Source organism: Neofelis nebulosa, chromosome 3 (assembly GCF_028018385.1).
Source record: "Neofelis nebulosa isolate mNeoNeb1 chromosome 3, mNeoNeb1.pri, whole genome shotgun sequence".
Taxonomy (NCBI): Eukaryota; Metazoa; Chordata; class Mammalia; order Carnivora; family Felidae; genus Neofelis; species Neofelis nebulosa.
Window position 1 is genome coordinate 114,130,093 of NC_080784.1, and position 25,304 is coordinate 114,155,396.

Sequence of the window (25,304 nt, forward strand, 5' to 3'; positions counted from 1 at the left end):
TCAGAGTGAGGTATGTATATTTGTTCTCGCCGTATTCTGTAAAAAAGCACACGTACACATAGAACTTTCACTTGTAGGATCATGAGTCCCTTATAAACAAAAACTCATTCGATCAGATTTTCCTCAATGCCTCAGTCAGCATATCAACCCTTTTAAGTGATTAAGGCTGCATTTAGCACCCCTCACTACAATGACATAAAATTGAAATAACTTAGACATGACTTAGAAATTTGCTTGTTCCCTTCAATAGAGATTTTTAGGTATGGGAACCAGAAGACATGGATTCTCGTCTTACTTACCCAAGCTCAGATCTCTGCTCTTGAGCGGGACCCTTAAATGCTTTTGATCTCATTTTTCTGATTTATTAAAACGAACGTTCAAATGAAACTATCTCTATCATCTTTCTCTACTTTACCAATTGTTTTCCCAGTTCCAAAGATCCCCCGACCCTGTGACGACAAGGCCAAGCTTATAGCAGCTAGAGCAAATGGCATAACCCCACACTAAAAATCCTTAGGTGGGGCGCCTGGGTGGCTCAGTTGGTTGAGTGTCTGACTTTGGCTCGGGTCATGATCGCGCGGTCTGTGAGTCTGAGGCCTGCATCCGGCTCTGTGCTAACGGCTCAGAGCCTGGAGCCTGCTTCGGGTTCTGTGTCTCCCTCTCTCTCTGTTCCTCCCCCACTCATCCTCCCTCTCTCTCTCTCTCTCTCTCTCTCAAAAATAAATATTAAAAAAATATTTAAAAAAAAATCTTTAGGAACATGGGAGTAGCCCATGTGTTAGTCAGAAATGGTTACACAATTGTGTAAGTCATGAGGCTGTGTTTTCCACCCTCCATGACAACTTTTAGTGACACGATCGTTACCTTTTACTGGGAGTTTATTATTTGCCAGGCACTGTGCCAAGTGAATTGTATACAATGTCTCAGTTAATCCTGACAATCCCATGAGAGCAGTGATATTATCCCCATTGCATAGATGAGGAATCAGAGGTTTAGAGCGATTAAATCATTTGCCTGAGCTACTCAGAGCGTTGACTAGAACTCAGGACTGCCTGGTTCCTGAGCACGGGGTCTGCAGCACTGTGAGGAGATGTCTACAGGAAGTCAGGTGGTCCTGGCAAACTGCTCTCCTGATCCCACCCCTAGAGGCATGCCATTTGAGTCACTCATATTTAATTACACCATGAAGTCTCCATAGTAAACTTCCTTCCTTTGTGTCCCTCCGGACTCCATTCCCTTACTTCTCCTAATAATAGATGCGAACATCAATTGAGCACTAGCCACAGAGCTCTGTTCTCTAAATAGATGGTCTCATATATCTTCACAAAAATCCTCTGAGGTAGATACTATTATTTCCTCCACTTCACAGGGAAGGACACTGAGGTACAGAAAAGTTAAGTATGTTGCCCAGCTAAGAAGTGAAAAATACATGTTTGAACCTGGTTCTAATTCTTAAGTAAAATAATATATATATAAATATTATAGATATATAAATATTTAATGTAATAATATTTAATTAAATAAATATTTGATTAAATAATATTTAATTAATTAAATATTTGATTGATGATATTAATAAAATATATTAAATTAAATATAAATTATATACAATAAAATATTAATAAGTATTTAATTGTAAATATATAAATATAAACATTATAAATATATACACACACATATATATATATATATATATATATATATATATATATAAAAATTCTGGTAACATTCTAAATTAACATACATTCAGTCTTAACGATGTGCTGGACCTTGTGCTAATGATTCACCTAAACCGTCACATTTAATCCTGTAAGTAGGCTTAACTGTTTTTGATGTTATTTGAAAGGTAACAAAACCCAGGCAGTCTTAGGAAAGTCATGAGAGAAAGTCAAGCAGGGGCTGTAGAACAAAATGGTTACCAGATCAGGCTTTCACCTCAGCCAGCTGGTTAGAACTACCAGGCATGTGCTCTTAACAAGTTACTTCATTTTTCCCTGCCTCAGTTTCCCCACATGTGAAATGGGAGTGCTATGAGGATTAAATGTGTTAACATATGTAAAGCTTTTAAACCAGTGTCTGGTGCAGAGTAAGAACCGGATGTATGAAGGCAAAATCAATAAAAGTCCAGACTTTGCCTTTTACTACCAAAGTTGCTTTATCTTTTTGTGCCACAGTCTTATCATTCGCCAGATAGGAATAGTACCAGTACTTACCTTGCAGTGTTATTTGGAGGAGGAAATGGGGAAATGTGTATAGAGATTAAATGAGCACATATATGTCAGAACAGCGCATGGCACCAAAGTGTTCTTTCTTTGTTGTTGTTGTTGTTATTAGGAGTATAGTATTGTTACCATTTTGGTCCTTTTCTCAGTCACACCAAAAACTCCTCCTATCCTTCAGCAGTGATCAAGCCAGCCCTGCCTGAAGTTTTTTTTCCTCAAGGGAACAGAAGTGATGCCTATGGTGGTCTGCAATTTGAATCATTTCAGATGAGGAATACATGCAGGTCACAGAATGCCTTTTTCCTCAGAACTCACCCGCAGGAGGGCAAGAATGCTTCTCAGTACCTGGGCGTGAATGGTACTCACTACGCCAGGCAAACAAGCACATAATCATATCCCTGACTTGAAATGGTTTTTTTTTGTTTGTTTTTGTTTTTTTAATGTTTAGGAGAAAGAGACGGAGTGTGAGTGGGGGAAGGGCAGAGAGAGAGGGAGACACAGAATCTGAAAGAGGCTCCACGTACTGAGCTGTCAGCACAGAGCCCGACACGGGGCTCAAGCTCACAAACCACAAGATCTTGACCTGAGCTGAAGTCAGTCGCTCAACCGACTGAGCCACCCAGGCGCCCCTGAAATGTTCTCTAAGAACCCGCCTGACTTGCATGACGGCAAGGCTCTTGGACCAGGGCCTTGACATCCACTGCTTGGATGACTCCCGAAGCACCAAGCCGTAGTCCAAAGTATTGACTGATTGTTTGGTTGACCAACTAATACAACAACCGGCCATGCCGGCTGCTTTGCTCAGAGTGCAGGCAGTCCTGCTCCGGAGAGGCAGGATTCCAGGACGGTTACATGTTGCCACAGCCTGACCCCCTGGGTTTGACACCTGCCTCCTCCATTTTCTGATTAGGTGTACTTAGGTAATTTGCTTCACTTCTCTGTGCCTTAAAAATGTCTAAAGTAGGAATCATCATAGTCTTTATTGTGACAATTCATTGAATTCATCGTGTCAGGACTTAGGTATCAGGATATAATAAGTGCTCAGTAAATGTCAGCATTATTGGCCGGCTAGCACAACTAATTTAAACTAGTCTGGGTTGCCCAGTTCCCTCACGGCCACATGGTGTGTCCCTATCTGAATGTAGGATAGAAGGGAGCTTCCCTCCTTTTGTGGGTGTAGGCTGGCAGTCCAGCAGGGAGAAAGCTTCCACAGCAGCTGTGCCCTGCCCATCACTCTAGCAGCGAATGCATGCCAAGCGAGCATACCTCCATGAATCATTTTGGCTGTTAAGAATCATTCACCAACATGACCTTCTCTTTTCTTCTTGAGCCATGCTAATAAGGCTATATCACTTACCACCCACACTTACATACACATGCAAAATAAAATTTAATCTTGTAACAATTATGTCATGTAGACGTGTCCTTGGGCACCAAGAATGATACCTGTTCTTTTTTCCCCTTATTCTGTCAATAAACATTTACCTGAATGTCTCACTACTTAGACACAGGGCTATGCACTACAATTATAACAGTGAAAATCATTTTAGACCAGAGTTTAAAATCTGGAGGGATGAGGGGCAGAGGAGACAGAGTGTAATGAGAAGTAAACAAGCAAACATAAAACCCTGTGGTAAGAAAGCATAGAGTTTCAGGCAGGGTGTTTGGGGAGCAGGGGGGGAGCAGGGGGTTAAAAAAATTAAGCACCAAACCAAAAATCAGGATCTCAAAGAATGCCTTCCCCAAAGAAAATGGCATCTAAGCTGAGCCTCAAGCAAAGGTATGTTAATTCTCACAAGTATTCCATTATGTGGATAGAGAAACTGAGGCCAGAGGACACCAAAATACAGTTGGAAAAACACACAAGAGTCTTCAGAATAAAAAAACATCATCCTGAAGACTTGGAGCTCTTTATTTCTACCATCGCACCGTGCTCCCTCCCTTCCTAAAGATCTAAACATTTTAAGTTTATGAGTCTGACAACTTCAATGGCATTCCTTACCCAGGCTATAAAATTCTAGCCCTGCCACCACAGAGCTGTTCTTTCTGAATTTCACAAACTTAGAGATAACACTGACTCTAGTTTTCTGGCCAGCAACAGTAATGGAGCCCAGGACCTCGGTTTATATTTGAAGACTAACTTTACAACTGGAAAAAAGCTGCTGCCTGTGAAATTCAGGCCAGGGAGTGAGGGTGGAGGAAGGAGCTTTCTCTGAGATTCCCTGCCTTGGGAACTTTCTACTTATTTTGTAAATCTTGAATTTCCCTTTGAAGTTATGTTTTCGGAGAGTTTTGTTTGTAACACAGAAAAATACATGTCGTAGCAATATCTACAAATATAATAATAGAAAATACTCTCTCTTTTCAAAAATAAATACTCCGTGTGAAAAAATGAAATAATTACGTTATAATTATTTCTCATTGATCTTGACTATACAGTAAAAATAAAGAGGTTGGATCAACATGTCAGCTTTGCACAAAGGCATCAACAGATAATCTGCCTCATACCATAGTTTATGAGTAAGGTTTTGCCTATATTTCACATGTATGCCTATGTCCATCCCCTTGGTTCTAACATCGTACAAGCCTTCGTTGACCGAGAAACTCTACATGCCACGATAAAACTAGTTCAACCGAAATAGTTAATGAAGATCCTTTGCCAAGCATGTGAAGGCTATTGCTTTTAGAGCCAAATCTGGTTGGCTTCCACGGTTACAATCATGTAATCTGACACATGCGATATCCCTGCTCCCACCCCAATCCATTCAAGTAGACTGATTCCACTGTATTAGTCCAACTTTATAAGGAAACAGAGAAATTATTATCAGAAGAGAAAAAGATGTGATTTTGGCATAATTATAATCGGTAACCTGAGGCGTGCCAAAGTTTAGTCAATAAAGGTTATTTATAAAGCATGAGGTACCACAGTACTGTTAGGAATAAATAGAACCCAGGACTTCAATCCCTAACTTCAGCTAACAACTTTCTCAACTTAAAGAATTATCTCTGAAGTTCTAGAAAAAGAATCGTAGAAAAATATCAGCCAGACTACATTTTGCATTGTTTATTGAAAGACTATTTTAGGAATGAAATGTGATAATAATCAGATGCTCACTCCTGCAAGGAAGAATGGATTCATATCCACTTTTGCTTCCATTACCTGATGATGGTAAACACTGTGCCTGTAGAGCTGAATATAGGCCAAAGGGCATGGGAAGTACAGAGAGAGCTGGAGGTTAGAAGGTATGTTCACTTAGGGTAATTCTTCCCTTTATTTAATACTTTACAGTTCACAAAGTTTGTTTTTATTTTGCCAAAACTCATCAGGTGTCTTCTGCGTGCTGGCATTGTTCTAGGCATTCTGGTGTAAGTAGCCAACAAGGAAATCAAAGTCCTGCCCAGGCTGTTTTATTTAATCCTTGAAACAAACCCACAAGAGGTAGACATTATCCCTATTTTATGGTTGAGAAAAGTGAAATTTAACAGGATTAAGTGATTTTCCTAAGATCACAGAGCCATCATACTGAGAAAGTAGTAAGAATCTAAACCCTGGTCATTTGACTCCCAGAGCAGCACCCTGTACAATAAATCACTCTGCCTCCAGGGGGTGCCCTCGAGCCCTCTTGTGGCCACTTTTAGAGCTTTTTCTGTTCAAACCACCTTTCGTCTGGAGGACAGTTAGTTGATCTTTGAACAAAAGGTTGGACAAAAGGAAGAAGACTCAGAAACTGGAGATGAGGATGGAGTGGAAAGGGATGATATAAAGAAAGAGGGGTGAGACCTCATTCTCAACTCTTCTCCCATCCCCATCGCCCGAATTAAGGGAAAATTGCCATTTTCCTAAAGGAGCTACTAATTGTGATATTAATGGGTTAACACTTATTTTTTTAAATAAGTTTGGCTTCCACCAAACTTTACAGTTGCTCAAAAAGCATTTAGGTGGTTATGTGCCGTATATCAAAGTTACTCCTAGGCTCAAAATAACGTAATATTTAGCCAAAAATCATCCAGCAACAAATCCCACACTTGTGATTCATCTTCAGGCTGAACATTAGGCTGGACAGTTTTTACACATTACCATATCCTAGGACCTTCCACGGACTAATGAAACCAGAGGTTCTGGGGATGGAGCCCCACCTTAAATTTTTTTTTTTTTTTTTTTTTTTTTTTTTTTTTTTTTTTGCTTCAAAGCTCTCCCCGTGATTCTTCTGTACACACAAGGTTGATAACCTCTGCCTTTCAGTGGTTCTCCAAATGTGTCCCGGACACCAGCAGCCCAGCCGCATTACCTGAGAACTTGTTGGAGATGCAAATTCTCAGGCCCCACCCTAGATCTACTAAAGCCAGAACTCTGGGGGTGAGACCCAGCAAGCTGTTTTAAGAAGCTCCCAAGTGATTCTGGCACACACTCAGGTGTGAGAACCAATGCCTTAAAATATTTCGTTTATGATCAATCTTGTTAAATATCCAAAATGCCTCCTAAGCCAGTTCATTTCCTAACAGTAGAAGCCATGAACTACTTGAAAAACATACTTTGCATTTGGAAAAAATAGAGGGCCGTAGTAAATAAATTGACAAGAAATGCTGTAGGGGCGCCTGGGTGGCTCAGTCGGTTAGGTGGCCGACTTAGGCTCAGGTCACGATCTCACGGTCCGTGAGTTCGAGCCCCGCATCAGGCTCAGAGCCTGGAGCCTGTTTCGGATTCTGTGTCTCCCTCTCTCTGACCCTCCCCCATTCATGCTCTGTCTCTCTCTGTCTCAAAAATAAATAAATGTTAAAAAAAAAAAAGTTGAAACAAAATGCTGTAGGGGGAAGAAACCATCACTTCAGTTAACTTTTTCTGAGTTTTTCTCCCATTTTTCACTGTTTTTTTTCCCCTTCTGTTTCTGCTGATCAAATGCTAAAGGTTTCAGAGTGCTAGCATAATGTAAATGAGTTCCCTCTCTCTTTAATTGCATGAGACACATGTGACTGCAGAAATATGAGTTACAGATTTATATGTATTAATCTTCGTGAAAGCAGCATTCTCCAAGTATCATGCAAGCCTCATGTGACAGTCTTGGGTGCCACAGGCAGGCATGAGTTGTTTACATTAGCAAATACATTTCAGCAAAAACACATGTTGGCAGTTAGCGCTCTCTCAGCAACTCACACAAGCCATTCTGTGGGCAGCAAGACTCTGTTAGAAGAATTTTAAAGTCCTTCTTTTATATTTGCTTCCTCACAACCATCTGAAGATCTCAAAACATTTTGGATATGTCAGATTTTCAGTTCTCTGTAAATACAAAGGTTTAATATGATAGATCCAAAACCAGAGGGTAAAGTAAGAAATTTAGAGGTCTGCAGGCCACCCTTGGAATGAACATCTTAACATGAATGTTTTTGGGGGAAAGGCGTGGGAGTAACTTTTCATTCAGAAGCCAACAAAAACAGTCCATACTGTGGAAATGGGGACATAAGTAGTCCAGGTAAGTGTAATTCTGAAGAGCTGAGGAATGACATTCAAGTGACATAGGATAAGAACGAGCGAGCCATTTCCATGGGCAAGACTGATACTCAGCTGGTGGGGCCAAGCTGTTGGTACAGGATGTAAATACTTTTGTGTTGACTGGTACAGAGTTGATGCTCTGAGCCCCCACAGTGTTGTCTCATTGCCATGGCCACCCCCAATGCTCCCTGTCCTACCCTGGGCCCTTCTGCTCTCCCCACCCCAATTCTGCAGCTGCACAGGCAAGGTCAGGAAGACCAGGGAGCTCCTGGGCCCTGCTGAAGCCCTGTAGCTGATCTCTTCTGATAGCCAGTGCCCATGCCATATAGTCTATTGAGTGTTTCGAATATCACTCTGTGCCCATCTAGGCCTAAAAAGGACTCAAAAAGGAATGAAATAAATTTTAGGTGATTTAACAAATTACAAAAGCATTTAACTTCACATGGTATAGTTTTGTTCTGAAATGCCTTTGAGCCTATATACATTTTTTTAAGCGGGGGGTAGATTCCGGCACACGAGGCCCTGTTCCTGACAGTAGCATCGGCATCGGCAGCATTCCTGGTGGTCATTGTGGTGGCAGTCACGGTCACAGTTGCACTGACATTCCACCTGTGTAGCTTCTGTCATTGCACACACTTTCTAACCAGAGGGCACCGTGGGCCACCAAACCCAGGGAAGCGTTTAAAGGAGCACGCGATGTCTTGGGAGAAAAAAAAAAAAAAAATGCATAAACATCTCAAACTTCCGAGTTCGAATGTGAAGACTTTTTCCCGCTTCATTTCAAAGCATTTGGTTCTGCTCTCTTGTAGGGAAGGTTCTCCCAGTGGACGTGTTCCAGTGGGCTGTAGATGACCTGTGTTGCAGAGTCACAGGCCAGGAATGCCCTCCTGATTGACCCTCCCCACCCTTCTCTTTCAAGACTTTTTGGCCAATCAAGAGAGGGGAAGGTGGAAGGAGGCACATAGTACTGTATAGTCCAGCACGGTGTATAAACTCCTGCTCGACAGGACCTAACTGTCTGAAGCAGGCTCAGACACAGTCATGCAGCCTCAGAAACGTTTTCGAGCCCCCACCTCCCAAACTGGCTCATTCAGTTTTGCCTGTTGTCTGACCCACACCCATCAATTCTCTCCAGCTCTCCGTTTTCATTCTCTGCCAGCAAACTTAGCCCGGGCTTTACCAGTTCTTTTACTTCCTGTCCCACCCTTGACTCCAGTGTCCCATGGCTTTATGTTCTGCAACCTGGGGACAGTTGCTTCTATACGCTCAGCCTACTTTCCTGGAAGCCAGCCCGAGCAGAGCTCCCAGACCTGCTTGCTTGGCAGGGGGAGTGAAAGAGCCTGGTTTTATCTGCATCACCAGGACATTTTCACAAGAGGAGTTGCAGACCTCTGGATCATTCACTCCCCTACACCTTGCAGCACCATTTTGTCTGCTAACCACCTCTAAGCACCAACTCTTTACCAGTTACCTTCTCAGGGCTGTGGAATCTGTAGCTTACCAGTACCTAAATTATTCACGGCAGTAGTGGAGTCAGAATAAACATAAAAGAGATATTTTAAGATCTACGCAGAAAAAAAAAAAACTAAATAAATGTAAATAGTTACCAGCATGGAAAACGTCCACTTTACATACCTCTTCTTACACAGCTGCTAATAAAGAATTTCTAATCAAAAGAAGCCCCAAAGGCATGTATCCCATTGAAAGTTCTGTTTCTCTTTTTTAGGGTACTCATTTATGAGAAATTGTAGGAAACGATATTAATTTAGTGCCCAAGACTTTACTTTTGCCTTGAGTCCTCTCATCCAAATTCTGATGAGGTTTACTATGTAAAGAGGATTAACTTTTAACTTTAAGATTTAATTTAAGTACTCTAAAGATTATATTATCCATAAATGTCAGTAAATAAGTATTATCTTTCTCCTTTGGTATACAGGGTGTAACACTCCTGTACCACACTTCTTTACCAATACCAGTTGGCAAGGTTGGGGGGGGGGGGGGCTTAAGAAACCGATTGGAGGAGCAATATAGGTCTAAGATGTATCTGGCATTTAAATTCCTTTATCTTCCATTCACTCCAGGCTTAGATAAGTTTTGGGTTTTAATAATCAGCCCCATGGTGATATCATTAATATCATCTTTGTCTTCTGGATTTTAGTATTTCAAGTACCTTCATTTTATAAATCCCTGCTGGTGAGAAACACGACAGTAGATAGATCTACTTTAGCAGCGGAAACGTTCAGTCTAAAACAACTTTGCTAATCAATTTATTTACCACAAATATTTTCTTTTTGTTTCTTCCTAACTTTATTATCGCTGTTGTTACGACTCTGCTAACAGATTTGCTTATAAATTCCTCAAAACCAGGGCTTTCAAGAAATTTCCTATAAAATCATTATCTCCAACCACTGTCTTAAGTCTCATCTCTATTAGAATTATAAGAATAATAAAGCATTTGATTTTCAATGTCACTTAAAATTCTTATTTTCTTTACTTGTCAATTATTTCATTTTGGAGTTATAGTACAATATAAACATCAGGGGTTCACTTCACTTACAAAACCCCTGCAGAAACTCCAGTGACCTTATGTAGAAATACACTTACAAAAGAAGGTAATGCGATAAAGGAGTTATAAGGCAAAGAACTGGAATACCTAAAAGCAAAAGAAGAGAGAAAAGAAATAACCAGTGCTCACTTGGTTTCTAATCAAAGTTTCACTTTTGAAAATGGTATATAACACAACGATCTGCTTTTTAATGGGTTACCTTTTTTTTTTTAATTTTTTTAAATGTTTATTTTTGAGAGAGACAGAGACAGAGCTTGAGCGGGGGAGGGGCAGAGAGATAGGGAGACACAGACTCTGAAGCAGGCTCCAGGCTCTGAGCTGTCAGCACAGAGCCCGACAAGGGGCTCGAACCCTGAGCGAGATCATGACCTGAATCGAAGTCAGACACCCAACCGACTGAGCCACCCAGGTGCCACTTTCATGGATTACCTTTAAAACTGAAATCAATTTCAATCACTCCCCCACCCCGAGTGTATTCATAATAATAGCTACCATTAATTAAAGCACAGTATCAGCCACCTCTTACATGTCACCTCTGAGCCTGTGAGTGCCAGCTGCCTCTGGGACTCTAGGCCGCCTGTTTTGCTTCAGCTGCTTGCTCTCAACCATCTCTGCAGGGGCTCCTCCCAGTCACCTGGGCTTCCCAAGCCTCAGCCCCACCCACAGCTCCTCACCTCTCATGCTCTGCACACCTCTCACCTTTCACCTCCTTGGCACCAGGTGCCCAGGGCTTGTTCACCACCCTCACACGAGCAACCCGGAAGTGAAAGGTTTCCACGGAGGAAACCTTTGACCAACGGAGGCTAGGAAACAGGAAACTAGAAAAACGAAATTGTTTTCCCTTTCCATCCCCATGAGTTTCCCTACGATGCAACAATCCTCACATCCTTCAAAAGACAGTGTCAGGAGGGTGTATGCCCAGTAGACCCAGGCTTGGTAGCATCCCCTTGTATTTGTTCTGCCTCCTTCCTAACCCCTTTCCCCTCACTCCTGTTTCCCCAGGACTGCATTCCTTTATCATTCCTCTACCCCTCTATTTAAGAGGGGTGGCACATGACTCTACACTTCAGTCTGCCTACTCTCTGAGAAACCTTGGTACGCTCGTTAGCTATGCCTTCGTAACACAAGTACAAAACCTCAGGGGCATGTGACCAGCAGCATTTAATTCTCACTCACAAATCTGCCAGTTGGCTGGGCAGCTTTGCCTCAAAGTGTGACCAGCGATGTGACTCTGCTCCCTGCTGTGGGTCCGACTGGGCTTGGCTCCTTGCTGCAGGCTGGGTTCAAGTCTGCTCCACGTGTTTTGTGTATTAGCCATGGAACTTAGACTGCAGGAGCAGTGAGGAAAGTTCTTCTTACATAGATGGCATAAGTGCAAGAAGGCAGCACCGTAGCCCCTGCTTGAGTCACATCATATAACATCTCTCATAGACCAAAGCAAGCCACATGGCTGAATCCACGTAAAGAGGGGAAGAAATGCACCTAGTGAGAAACTGCCAAGTTTCACAGCAAAGAACCTGGGTATAGGGAGAGGTACAAAAAAAAAAAAAAAAATCAGGCCAATGATTCGATCTACCATGTCTGGCTACGATAAGCAGTCTTGTAACAAATTTAAAAGGTTATCTCTAGCGTACAGATGAAGAAATAACCATCCCCAGAAACAAAGGAACGTTATCCGTTATGACTGAGCCAGGATACTAACACAAGTCAGGTCTGTCCGACTCCAAAGTCCATTTATTCGGAAATTCGATTGAGTGCACCGCGTGCCAGGAAGTATGCAAAGTATTGGGGATACCAAAGTTAATTTGTAAGTATCATTCTGACCCCAAAGAGCTTACAGACCAGTGGAAAGACATACTGACGTGCATGTACAATATAATCAGGTAATTACTCTAATGGGAGCTTGGGAGACTGGGCACCTAAGCCAGAACTCTCAAGAAAATCAGAGCAGCACTCATTTTCTGCAATTTTCCACCACAGCAAGCTGCTCATCTCCCAGCACAGCATGTTTCCTACCTACCTCCGGAGCATTTATCCAGTTTAAGTTAAGACATTCCAGCATGGTAACATCTTACTACGTAGGAATGCCCTAGGCTTTATTTACAGGAAGATAGCAATGTGGACATTCCTTCTCCAACTGAGATCAGTTTCTTGTATAAGTAATAAAAGATAAAGTGGACCTTCCTGACACACTTTCTTGTTTTCCCAGAATTTAGGCTTATGTCACTGCTTGTGCTAACAGTCATAAAAATTACTCTTTTTTAATCCAAAAGTGCAATGCTGTCTATTCAATATAATTTCAAATTATGGAAAGACATTTTATATCTCACAACACAAAATATGCTGCAGATGTTTAGGTCAAGATACCTTCCAGGGCACCTGGGTGGCTTAGTCAGTTGAGTGTCTGACTTCGGCTCCGGTCATGATCCCATGGTTCATGGCTTCCAGCCCGCATCAGGCTTTGTTGGGGTGGTGTGGAGCCTGCTTAGGAATCTCTCTCTCTCTCTCTCTCTCTCTCTCCTCTCTCTCTGCCCCTCCAGCACTCATGCATCCTCTCTCAAAATAAAGAAATAAAAATTAAGGGAAAAAAACAAGAAAGATAACTTGTGAAATACTGTATTTTTATCTTTCTTCCTTCCAAGCATTGCCATCTTTGTTCAAAATACTTAGAATGAAATTATTAATAGCAATGAAATGAAAGAAGATATTGGAGGAATAGAAGGTTTTGTCCTACTGTTAGTTACCACCCAGAATCTGCACCAGTGGTTTTCCATCTTGGCTACATATCAGAATCAGAATTTATTTTTAAAAAATACTGATGTTCAGGCCACATAGATGAAATAAATCAGAACCTCTGGATGGGGTCTGGACATCATCATTTCATAAAAGCTTCTTAGGTGATTATAGTGACCAGCCAGGATTGAGAAATACTGTTCTTCTATACCAGTAACCTAGATTTTCTTTATTATAACTTGATTTATTTCCTTACTTAGCCTGAAGTTGCTATTTGAGATATTTGAATTACAACTAAAAATGTTGTTGTAATTCACTCATTCCACAAATATTTGCTGAGTGCCTGCTACGTCCCCCGTTCTACATATAGAGCAGAGGTAAAGAGTACTAAGCAAGAGCCATAGTCCCTTCCTTTAGGGAGGTTATGGAACAAAAAGCAAACATTTAACAAGTAAACAAAGACTATTTAAAAAGTAAACCAAATATTATAAATTATAATAAGTGCCATGAAGTAAAAGCCTGTCTGGGGACAATACACGTAAGCTGAGATTTGAGGGATAAATGAGAGTTTACCAGACAAGGAGCTGGAGAAAGAGTGCTCCAGACAGAGGGAACGGCATGTGCAAATGTGCCCAGGCAGAGAGTCAGGCTGGTTCAGGGAACTAAAAAAAGGAGCTGTGGCTGAGACAATGTGAAGTGGGAGAGGGGGCTAAGCTGAGAGGTCTGCGTCATTAGGGACTCCAGTTGTGTTAAGAAATATGTAGTAGAGAGGCACCTTGGTGGCTCAGTCAGTTAAGCATCCAGCTTCGACTCAGGTCATGCTCTCAGTGTCCTGAGTTCGAGCCCTGTTTCAGTCTCTGTGCTGACATCTCAGAGCCTGGAGCCTGCTTCAGATTCTATGTCTCCTTCTCTCTTTGTCCCACCCCACTTGTGCGCTCTCTCTCGCTCTCTCTCTGTCTCTCAAAAATAAATAAAAACATTAAAAAAAAGAAGAAATATGTAGTAGGGGGGCCTGGGTGGCTCAGTTGGTTAAGCAATACTTCTTGATTTGGGCTCAGGTCATGATCTCCCGGTTTGTGAGCTCAAACCCATGTCCATCTCTGTGCTGTTAGCACAGATCTTGTTTGGAATTCTCTGTCTCCCTCTCTCTCTGCTCTTCCTCTGTTTTCTCTCTCTCCCTCAGAAACATATAAATAACTTTAAAAAAAAAGAAATATTTAGTATACTCAAAGTACAATAGGAAGCTTTCAGGTATTTAGAAATGGGGAAAGGAGGTGAGGGAGAGTGACAAGATCCAATTCACCTCAGTTAAGGAGACTAAGTGCTCCTCCTTAACCTGCCAGGAGACATTGTAGAGTCAAATGCTCACAAAGTAGTGAGTCTGTAGTTAGTGGAATAATGTAACATAGTGTTTATGAAAATAAAGCACATACTTGTAAATCACACATATGTACGTGCATGCACACACACACACACACACACACACACACTACTATCACCTAAGGTTCATTCATACTAGTAATAGATGAGTTCACATCAATACTCAGCAGTTCTGTGTCTTTCAATAACTGATTTTTAATACAGTGCTTGCTATTCTGCAAAATTGATAAATGGTGTTTGTAATCACCCTCTTTTATTGCCAAACCTAATTGCTCTCTTTGTTAATTATAGAACCTGGGTTCCTCCTGAGGAGAAACACTTCATCCATTTTCCAGGAGAGGCAGTAACATTTAAGCAAAATGTTGACTTGATTTTCATTGATGAACACTAGCCAGATGATAAATCTTCAAAGAAAAATGTATACCTACATATAAGCACAATGGATTTCTGATATGCTAATAGGATCGGTCCTATGAAGAATCTCAGCAAGATAAATATACTCTGGGGGCAAATGGATTTTTTTTGAAATGACAGATTAATGGTTTTAATGACTTTTTCCAAGTCTTCCTTCCATAAATATGGTGCCTGAGAACAAGTCACCAGGTGTGTGTTTAAATTATCATTTTATGACTTAGATGAATCTTCTATTTGTTCATTAAAAAAATAATAATAAGTGTGATCCTTTATAATACCTTCCCGGGAATGTCATAACAAATTCTACAAACTTGTTGGCTTACAGCAAAAGCAATGTGTTCTCTCACAGTTCTGGAGGCCAAAGTCCAAAATCGCTGTGATAGCACGCTTTAGAGGAAAATCCTTCCCTGCCCTTCCAGCTTCTGTTGGCTCCTGACATTCCTTGGCTTGTAGCAGCATAAATCCAGTCTCTGTCTGTCTTTACATGGCCTTCATCTCTGAGTCTGTGTGTCAAGTCTCCATCTTATAAGGACACATCACTGGATTTGGAGCCCATCCAAAATCCAAACTGACCTCATCTCAAGATCCTTAATTATATCTACAAAGATCCTGTTTTCAAATAAGGTCCCATTCATAGGTACCGGGGATAGGACTTGAATATATGTTTCTGGAGGACACAGTTGAACCCACTACACTCTTGTAAGCTCTGCAGTAAATATTATGATTGGCTACAAATGAAAGAACTCTCAAAATAATAACAGCTTAAACAAGAAAAATTTATTTTTCTCCCAAGGTAAAGCTCAAGTAGGAGGAAATGTCAATATAGCTCATATGTAGCCCATGTTGTTAAGAACTCAAACTATTTCTATCTTGTTTATAATAGGATGGCCTCTCTTCTTAATTTGCCTTATGGACCAAGATAACTGCTTTATCTCCAATCATCGCTTCTGCATCCCAGACACCTAGAAGGTAAAAAAGATAAAGGGGAGAATACAACTTTTTATTTTAACAAAATTTCCTGCAAATTTTTCATATCACTAGTATTTACATCTTGTTGGCCAGAATTTAGTCATATGGCAAACCTAGCTGCAAGGAAAGCTAGCAGTTCTTGTTTATTCTGGGCAGGCATTTGCTCCATTAAAATTTAAAGATTCTATTACTGAAGAAGAATAAATGGAAAATAGTATTGAAAAACACTTAAACACCTCTGTCCCAATAGTCAAATAACCTCCCAAGACTGTTTTTTTAAGAACTAAACATCCTGAATTGCTATGTTCTATTAAAAAATGGTGCCTCTATAGGATCTGAATTTACTCTAACCTCTGAAATGACCACACTTTTACAATAGTTCCCTTTTATTTTTTATTTTTTTCCTTAGTACTACCTATTTGCTTGTTTGACCTCCATAGAATACTGTGATGTCTCTACCGAATGTACCAGTTAAAAAGTTATTACATGTATTGACGAGTGCAATAGTCGTTTCAATTGCCTTGATTGCTAATCCATTATTGAGGTAATATCCCCCTATATCTTATTGGGGTAACTGTCAAAACTGATACAAATGAAAGCAAATGATTCAAGTAATAGGGGACTGCATCCCAAAGAAGGAAACAAGTGAACTTGGGGAAAAATATATAGAAGAAGCAGCAGCTTCCATTTCAATAGGAAATAAGCAGTTTGTTTCACCCCCAAATGTGGCAAAAGAACAACTGTTTAACAATAGAAACTTAAGGCCAGTATAGGTAATGGTGAGGGGGCATCTCATCTGAGCTGATGGAAGAAAGAAATGCTTCAGGATCTCCTAGAATGGTAACACTCAGAGTTAATTACAGACCACGGCATCAACTGGAAGAGTTAGCTTAACATAATACAAAGGGGGTGGGGGAGGAAAATCTGCTCTAGGAAATAGGATTTATTGGAATGAGATCAGAAACGACCCCCAATAAGCCAGCCAGAGTAGTGGGTTGCCCTAACTCCCTACTAGAGACCAAAAAGCTAAGACAAAGAAAACCAGAAATGAAAGAGCTGTGAAGTAGGGAGACAGATTGTCAGAAGGCTCTACCAAAGATAGATTCAGTTGTGTTGGGGCACCTGGGTGGCTCAGTCGGTTCAGCATCTGACTCTTGGTTTCAGCTCAGGTCATAATCTCACAGTTTCGCGAGTTCAAGCCCCTCATCAGGGTTTGCGTTGGCAGTGTGGAGCCTGCTTGGGAATCTCTGTCTCCCTCTCCTTCTTCCCCTACCCCACTTGCACTGACTCTGTCTCTCTCAAAATAAATAAATAAACTAAAAAAAAAAAAAAAAAAAAAAAAAAGATAAATTCAGAAAACTCTTGTCAGGTATTGCCAACCACAACCACAGAATAGAGTATCTTCTGGAACTTTGTCCTAAGGAGCAAGCAAGCAGAGGATATTTGCCAAGTAGTAAGTGAAGAAAACATGTCTTAATACCTTCATAGGTGGAAGTTCCAGCACAACCTGCTGGTGACATCCATTTACTAATAGTGAGGACAAGTCCCAGCGAAAGAAAAATTTACTACTACTTTCTCGAACACGTGTACTTTTGTATTTAAAGTACCATGCTAATGTCTTCATTGATCCACATCTGATAGCTCCAGTGTTAATCCTAAAAATAAGATTGTTCCTGTAATAAAACCAACAGCTAACTCATTTCAGGTCTTCAATTTTTCTGTTCCTAGTCATACAACTCAACTTGTATACACTCATCAGTGAAAACAGTTTTTATTACTCCCTTGAGTTTAACTAGAGAGACAATCCTCTTATTCTGAATCATTATTAAAATGAGCAAATCCATATTTCCCATATATAAACCTATGGAGAAAAATCCTCTGAATTCAGGCACTAGTAGAAGAATTCACATGTTTCCAAAATGGTAGAGAGTGAAAGGTTTTTTTTCAAAGTCATAATTTGGAAGGCAGATTTCATAGTCCCCAAGACATTAAAAAAGAAAAATTAGCTTAAGTAACATTCCTACCATTATCAAAAGTGGCAGAAACGGCTGTGTGATTAAAGAAAACTTTTGTCTATTGTTGGATCAGACATCCATCATCAGACCAGCTATAGGTCAGGTAATTTTTTTCTTTCCCAAATGTCCTTTTTCCCCATCTATAATAAGGGGAGGAAAATCCCCTACAAACACCAGAGTTCACATAAAAATCATATAAGGAAACAGGTGTGAGGGCACTTTGTGCGGCACAACGTAATATATAGATGCAAGATGTTCATATTTCAACAAAAATGAACACTTCCCTCTAGGAGTACTTTGCTCACTCTGACTCACCACAGGACCAGAGTAATTGACAGAGTGTTGAGAGGATTTTGTTTTATGTTCATTGTTATATAGTTCGTGTTCCCATTTCATCTTTTAGGTCTTTATCTTGATTCTTTGATTTGTTTGCTGAATTTTCATTTGCTTGCTCAGGAATAAAAATCTTCTGTTTGTGATCCCTCCACGGCACAGTTTTCTCATTCCACAGCATGGAATTGTTGGTGTGTCTTTAAAGGCTCCTTTCACGGGAGGGCATGGCTTAAATAAGGAGAGACTTCAGTTGTTCTTCCCTTGCTGATTAACTTAGCAAGTCTTAGAAAGACAAGACAAGTTAATTCTGTGGATGAATAGCGGGAAAAGGAGAGCATGGATCTTCAGCCTTGCATTGTGCCTTCAAACGCTGGGAAGGATTTGAGGCACCTACTGAGACACGGGGTGTTTTCCCTCAAACAAGACCCCATCCACCCTGGCCTAAGATTTTCCCGGACACTAACAGTCACTGGGTTTTTTGAAGGACCTCAACTTGAGCGCTGAACCAATAAGAAGTAAGACAAAAGAGTCAGCTAATGAGTGAAATTACCAACTTTATTACCCATACCGACTGGGTTAGAGGACTTAGGTTACTGTGAGAATCTGAATGAGCTTGTTCATTCTCAGTGTTCAGCCTCATCCTGAAGGGACCATGAGGCTGACACACTTGCCCAGGTCACTGTCTCCACTTCTCCAAGTGGGAAGTGAAAAGAAAGAGATCAACTCCCCTCATGCTCAGGACTTTTAATAGAATAGCTCCCCACAATCAAGGAACTTTGAGTAATGGCTGTCCCTAGGCAAACGCTTCACCAGGAGGAGCAAGGAATTGGTCCAAAGGTTGGGAGCACACACAGATGACCACACTCACACAAACAAGGAATGAGGGTAGGTACTTCTCCAGAATAAATACTAAGAGCTAACATTTCCTGTGTGCTAGGAACTACTCTAAAAGCTTTACCTAGATTACCTGATTTAATCCTCACAACAAGCTTTTCCTCTAAGGAAAGCGCCATTGTTGTCTCCATTTTACAGATGAGGACACTGAGGCACAGAGAGGTTCAGTAAGTGAATGAGAGAAAAGGAAATCATGTCCAAGTAGAAAGCTTACCAGGAGGCAAACAACATTATATCACCTCTAGAAATTCATGGACAGTCCAGCCCAGATGGAAGAGCTTCTTTTCTTCTCTGTTCAGGGTTTCTACTCCCAATACAACTGAGACTATAAGAAAATATCTACACGTAGTGGTACTCAGGAACTGGGCTGGCCTTGATGGACATGACAGGAAGGACAGGAAGAATGTTCTCTCTTCAAAATGTCTCCCCTTTAGGCTGACGTGGAACCTGCATGAAATCCCCACTGATTTCTCTGCTGGGATTAATGCATCCAAAATCAGTTGTGAAAAAGAAGTCTGATTAAAATAGGTATAACCATGATGTATAAACTCCTGGCAATATATTCATGTGAAAGTGGGGGTTAGCTCTAGGCAAAGAGCCCTGAAGAAATGAGGCAGGTTGAATAAGGGTGAGAAGAAGGAAAGAGAGTTCTCAGGCTGGGGAGCTCATAGGGCTCACAGGTATCCAGGAAGCAGTGCGAGGGCACCAAGGCTGAAAGAATGTCAACACAAAACAGAGAATGGTCTGCCCCTCTCTCACACCTTCACTTGATTTGACTTGATGTTCCCAAGCCTTTTGAGGGGGGAGTTTTCTTATAAAATCCCTGTCACTTTCCAGAAGGCCATTATAGCCTATCTGTATCAGAACAAGGACACTCATCTGTCCCTGAAGCTCTTCAACTATCCACTGCCACCAGCAGATACCCACTCCCTCTGCGAGTCTGTGAAGTCAGGAATGATAGGACATCATTTCTATATAACATCAGTTCTATAATATCAGTTCTTCCCCCTACTGTATTAATTTCCTGCGGCTGTTGTAACAATTTATCACAAACTGGGTGGCTTAAACAGAAATGTATTCTCTCATAGTTTTAGAAGCCAGAAGTCAGAAACCAAGATGCTGGCAAGGCCGCACTCCCTCCTGAGGCTCTAGGGGAGAATCCTTCCTTGCCTTCTCCAGCTTCTGGTAGCTGTCTGCATTCCTTGGCTTCCTTGGCTTCTGGTCACACCGCTGCAATCTCTGTCTCCATGTTCACATTGCCCTCACATCAAATTCTCTTCTAGGTCTTCTCCTCTTCACTCAGTCTCAGATTTTTTTTTCTGCCTTTCTCATAAAACCACTTTATTAGATTTAAGGCCTGCCCAGATAATCCAGGATGATTTCATCATCTCAAGATTTTTAATTTAAGGGGCGCGCCTGGGTGGCTCAGTCGGTTAAGCGTCTGACTTCGGCTCAGGTCGTGATTTCACGGTTCGTGGGTTCAAGCTCCACATCAGCTCTGTGCTGACAGCTCAGAGCCTGGAGCTTGCTTCGGAATCTGCATCTCCCTCTCCCCCTGCCCCTCCCCTGCTCGTGTTCCGTTTCTTTGTCAAAAATAAACATTAAAAAAAAATTTTTTTTAACATTTAACTTAACTACATCTGCAAAGACCCTTTTCCCAAATAAATTACCTTCACAGGTTCCAGGGATTAGGATGTAGCCATATATTTTAGGGTACTACCATTCAACATACCATCAGAAGAACAAGTAAACAAAATGGGAACATAAATGGAGGAGTACGCTATTTTAGAACCTCACTCCACCCCACCCATCAAGGAAAATACTAAAATGAGAGGTTGTATAGGGATGCCTCATAGAGCATACCAGAAAAGAACAATGGGTACCTGTCCCAGAAATTTTGACAGCCGGGTGTGTGATCTTAGATGATTCATTTATGCTTTCAGAGCCTCAGTTTTCTTTTTTTTTTTTTTTTCAACGTTTTTAATTTATTTTTGGGACAGAGAGAGACAGAGCATGAACGGGGGAGGGGCAGAGAGAGAGGGAGACACAGAATCGGAAGCAGGCTCCAGGCTCTGAGCCATCAGCCCAGAGCCTGACGCGGGGCTCGAACTCACGGACCGCAAGATCGTGACCTGGCTGAAGTCGGATGCTTAACCGACTGCACCACCCAGGCGCCCCTCAGAGCCTCAGTTTTCTAATCCGTAAAAGAGGGGTTGTGTGGGATGTTCTTTGAGGACTCTTCCAATCTCACCATGTTCTATACAAAGTCAATCCTACCCAAAAGGGAAAAAAAAAAAAAAAAGGAAAGAAGGAAGAAACTTGGCAAAACTAATCTGAAGAAGCAAAGCGGCCTTGTTTGCCACCAGGCATATCCGATTTTCTTCTGTGCTGTAGCGAGACTCTGTGCCAGAAAAGCAAGCGCACGGGTTTCTGGAGACTTGGTTCCATCTGAAATTTGTGCCAACTCTATGAGATCTTGAAAAAGTCAGTTAAGGGGCGCCTGGCTGGCTCAGTCGGTTAAGCGTCCGACTTCAGCTCAGGTCACGATCTCGCGGTCCGTGAGTTCGGGCCCCGCCTCGGGCTCTGTGCTGACAGCTCAGAGCCTGGAGCCTGTTTCAGATTCTGTGTCTCCCTCTCTCTGGACCTCCCCCCCGTTCATGCTATGTCTCTCTCTGTCTCAAAAATAAATAAACATTTAAAAAATTTTTAAAAAAAAAAGAAAAAGAAAAAGTCATTTAACCTTCCAGAACCTGTCTGGCTTTTGTGGAAAATAGGAAAACCGCAAGAATGCCACGGGGAAATAGTGTAGACCCACGTGGAGAAGGTATGGAAGGCAGCTGCCTGGTACACGTCGTTTCTTTCTGTTTGCCCTGCCCAGGGGAGAGTAAATAGATCTGATCTTAACCAAAGTTGCAAAGTGTTTGAACTTCACTTTTCACCTGCTTCCCTGCACTTTTCTTTTCCCTCTTACTGGTAACCCTTCCAGGCAAGGAATTTGTCATTTATAGATGTTTATTGATAAAACTGAAATGATTCATAACCAAAATGCCACCTGTGGCAGCCTTCTAATTATTTTCTCTCTAACTGTGGAATGCATGCCACAAGATATTTGGATGTGAGCAACCAGGTGACAGAAGACCAGGGAGCAGGAGCAGAGACGCTGCTACTAAAGTCCTCGGACATGAAACTCGGCCCCTCTGCTGACTCAAAAAAGGACTCTTCAGATATTTTAGAATTTGCATGCTAGGACTGAATGCAAGTGCACGTAGACTCCCCTCTTTCTTACAAAGTCAGGCTGAAAACTAGAAACTCATTCTAATCTGCTGTGATTTAAATAAAATAATGAGAGCACATATGCTTAAGAATAAGAAGTCTATTCCATTGTCATGTTCACCTTCCCCAAATTTACTTATCGTGACTACTTCTTCTTCACCCAAGATATCAAGATGTATGATGAATGTTTTCGGAAATAAATTTGTGTTGTGTTAATATTCTATGAGTTTTTTTTTTTTTAATGTTTATTTGTTTTTGAGAGAGAGAGAGAATGACAGGGTTGGGGCAGAGAGAGAGGGAGACACGGAACTCAAAGCAGGCCCCAGGCTCCATGCTGTCAGACAAAGCCTGACATGGGGTTCGAACTCACCAGCCATGAAATCATGACCTGAGCTGCAGTCGGACGCTCAACCGACTGAGCCACCCAGGCGCCCCTGTTTGAAGAGGTTTTATTGTCCAAACCTTCCCCACAGCTCTGATTCAAGAGTACAACAAATCAGATTTCTTGTTTCTTTTCATATAAATACATTTCAAAAGAAAGTGGCAAACGATACTGAATGTAATCCAGACCGGCTAATGTTCATGTGGAACATTATATTCAGAGGTAGATCATTTTTTTCATAAAATCTAAATTTGGTGTATTTCCAATACAGTTTCAATACAGTGGCATAATTAGCCAGACCTTTTGACATAGAGCATTAAGATGAATGAAAAGGGATTAGTTTTTACCTTCCCAGGGCCAAAACAATCTAGTAATTGGAATTAGCACATGAGACGTCATCTAAGAATATTCCAACACATCATTTTTTTTTAAATTGTTTTTTTAACGTTTATTTATTTTTGAGACAGAGAGAGACAGAGCATGAACAGGGGAGGGGCAGAGAGAGAAGGAGACACAGAATCTGAAGCAGGCTCCAGACTCTGAGCTGTCAGCACAGAGCCCGACGCGGGGCTCGAACCCACAGACCGTGAGATCATGACCTGAGCCGAAGTCGGACGCTTAACCGACCAAGCCACCCAGGCGCCCCCCAACACGTCATTTTATGCTACTAAGACCATGTCACTTATTTTTTTTAATTGGTCTGAGACAAAGAGGTTTTCATTAACTCTTACCAACACTCTTCCGAAGAAGAGTCAGCTTCAAATAAAGCCATATACTTTTTTAATTATGTGTAACTGTGTCAAGGTGTTCTTGGGGAGAAAAAATATAAAGCTTCCTCATAACCCTTACTAAGAATCTTACCATGGGGACTTTGCTCTTTCTTAAATTAAGAGTCAATCCTTTATTAAATATATCCTAACTGGCTATCACTATTATAGGAAAATCACCTCTATGAATGAGGAGATTAGGGGTAGGAGAGGCAGGGAGAGTCTGAAGTGAATTGCTTGTTCTGTTACAATTCAGCAACACTTCAGAGATTGCTTTGCAAAAATATAAGGTGTTACTTTAAAATTTTAAGCATTATCCTCTATCAAATGTAGTGTGCAGTTAAACTTTGTGCTAGAGCTTACGGATTTTGTGAGTTCACTAAGGAATGAGATATCTTTGATAAATAAATTAGAAGTATTTAAAGAATTTATATTTCAGTTCTCTATATGAGTCAGAGAGTTTTCCCAATTTGGTTATTACTTATCTCATTTTTTATTTGTTTTTGTAGTTAAAATTATAAGCAGATAGGACTTACAAGAAATGTTGATACATAGCATATGTATATATGTGCATAAATATTTATCCATACATTTATACAGGGTGACCTATCTAAAATCATAATGCTTTACATGGACCTCCTACTAGGAATATTTATATATTAGTTTCTCTATATGTGAAAAACAGAATATAGACAGAGAGAATATGCTCATAATTATGTGACTGTTTTAAACTCTTTCTTAATTAAAAATGATGAAAAATCAAATGAAACAAAGCACCAGCATAAAGTTGAGGCATTTTACTTCTAAGTGGATAGCCCTGATTTAGCTTATGACAATTTATTTGTTATAAGCTTTGTCTTAGTAAGTATAAACTCAAATATAAAGAATAAAAATCTGGCAAGAATAAAAACCTTAACAGAAGCCCTTGTTGATAATAATAATGGGGGCACCTGGGTGGCTCAGTCGGTTAAGCGTCCGACTCGGTTAAGTGTTGGACTTCAGCTCAAGTCATGATCTCGCAGTTGATGAGTTCGAGCCCTGCGTGGGACTCTGTGCTGACAACTCAGAGCCTGGAGCCTGCTTCTGATTCTGTGTCTCCCGCTCTCTGTGCCCCTCCCCCACCCACGCTCTGTCTCTTTCTTTCCCTCTCAAAAATAAATAAACATTTAACAAAAATAAAAAAAGAAAAGAATAAAAAAGAATGAAAACCACCATCAGTGACTTCCAAAACAGTGAGATATTTTTTCAGCTCAACAGTAATGTTTATCAACTAACAACTAATAGTAAAATAAATAAATAAATAAATAAATAAATAAATAAATAAATGCAGCTATTATATCACAGACCCGTTGAATATCAGTTGTTTTGAAGGTCTAATTTATGTCAATTTCTTAGTTTTCAGATATCTGCTTATAATGTGAGGTAGCAAATCAGACATAATAAATCAATTAAAATCAATGAATTTTATCCAGATCAGTAATTCATCCTATTTTAGAGATAATTGAATTTTTTTCATTTCACAAAGAAATGTTTATTTTTGTTGTTTTCCCTCTATTCCTCAGCCCCACATATGTCTTTGTCCTTCACTATCTATAGGTCCTAGCCAGGTAGGCAGAAGCCAATGATCCAGTAACAAGTAGAATACAGAAATAAGTTCATAGGGGGCAGTAAAGACTCTCAGACATGGTAATAAGGAGATAATTTGAGGGCCCCACAGCTTCTACCACAGCATCATGGCTCAAGTTCCTCTGCCCTGGCAGACTCCTCATTCCTCATGGGCTATACTATATGGCCCCCAAATTTGGAACTTCTGGGATGTATCCTCTTTTGAGGAACTCTCACAAATACCCTTACTTATGGGAGACTCT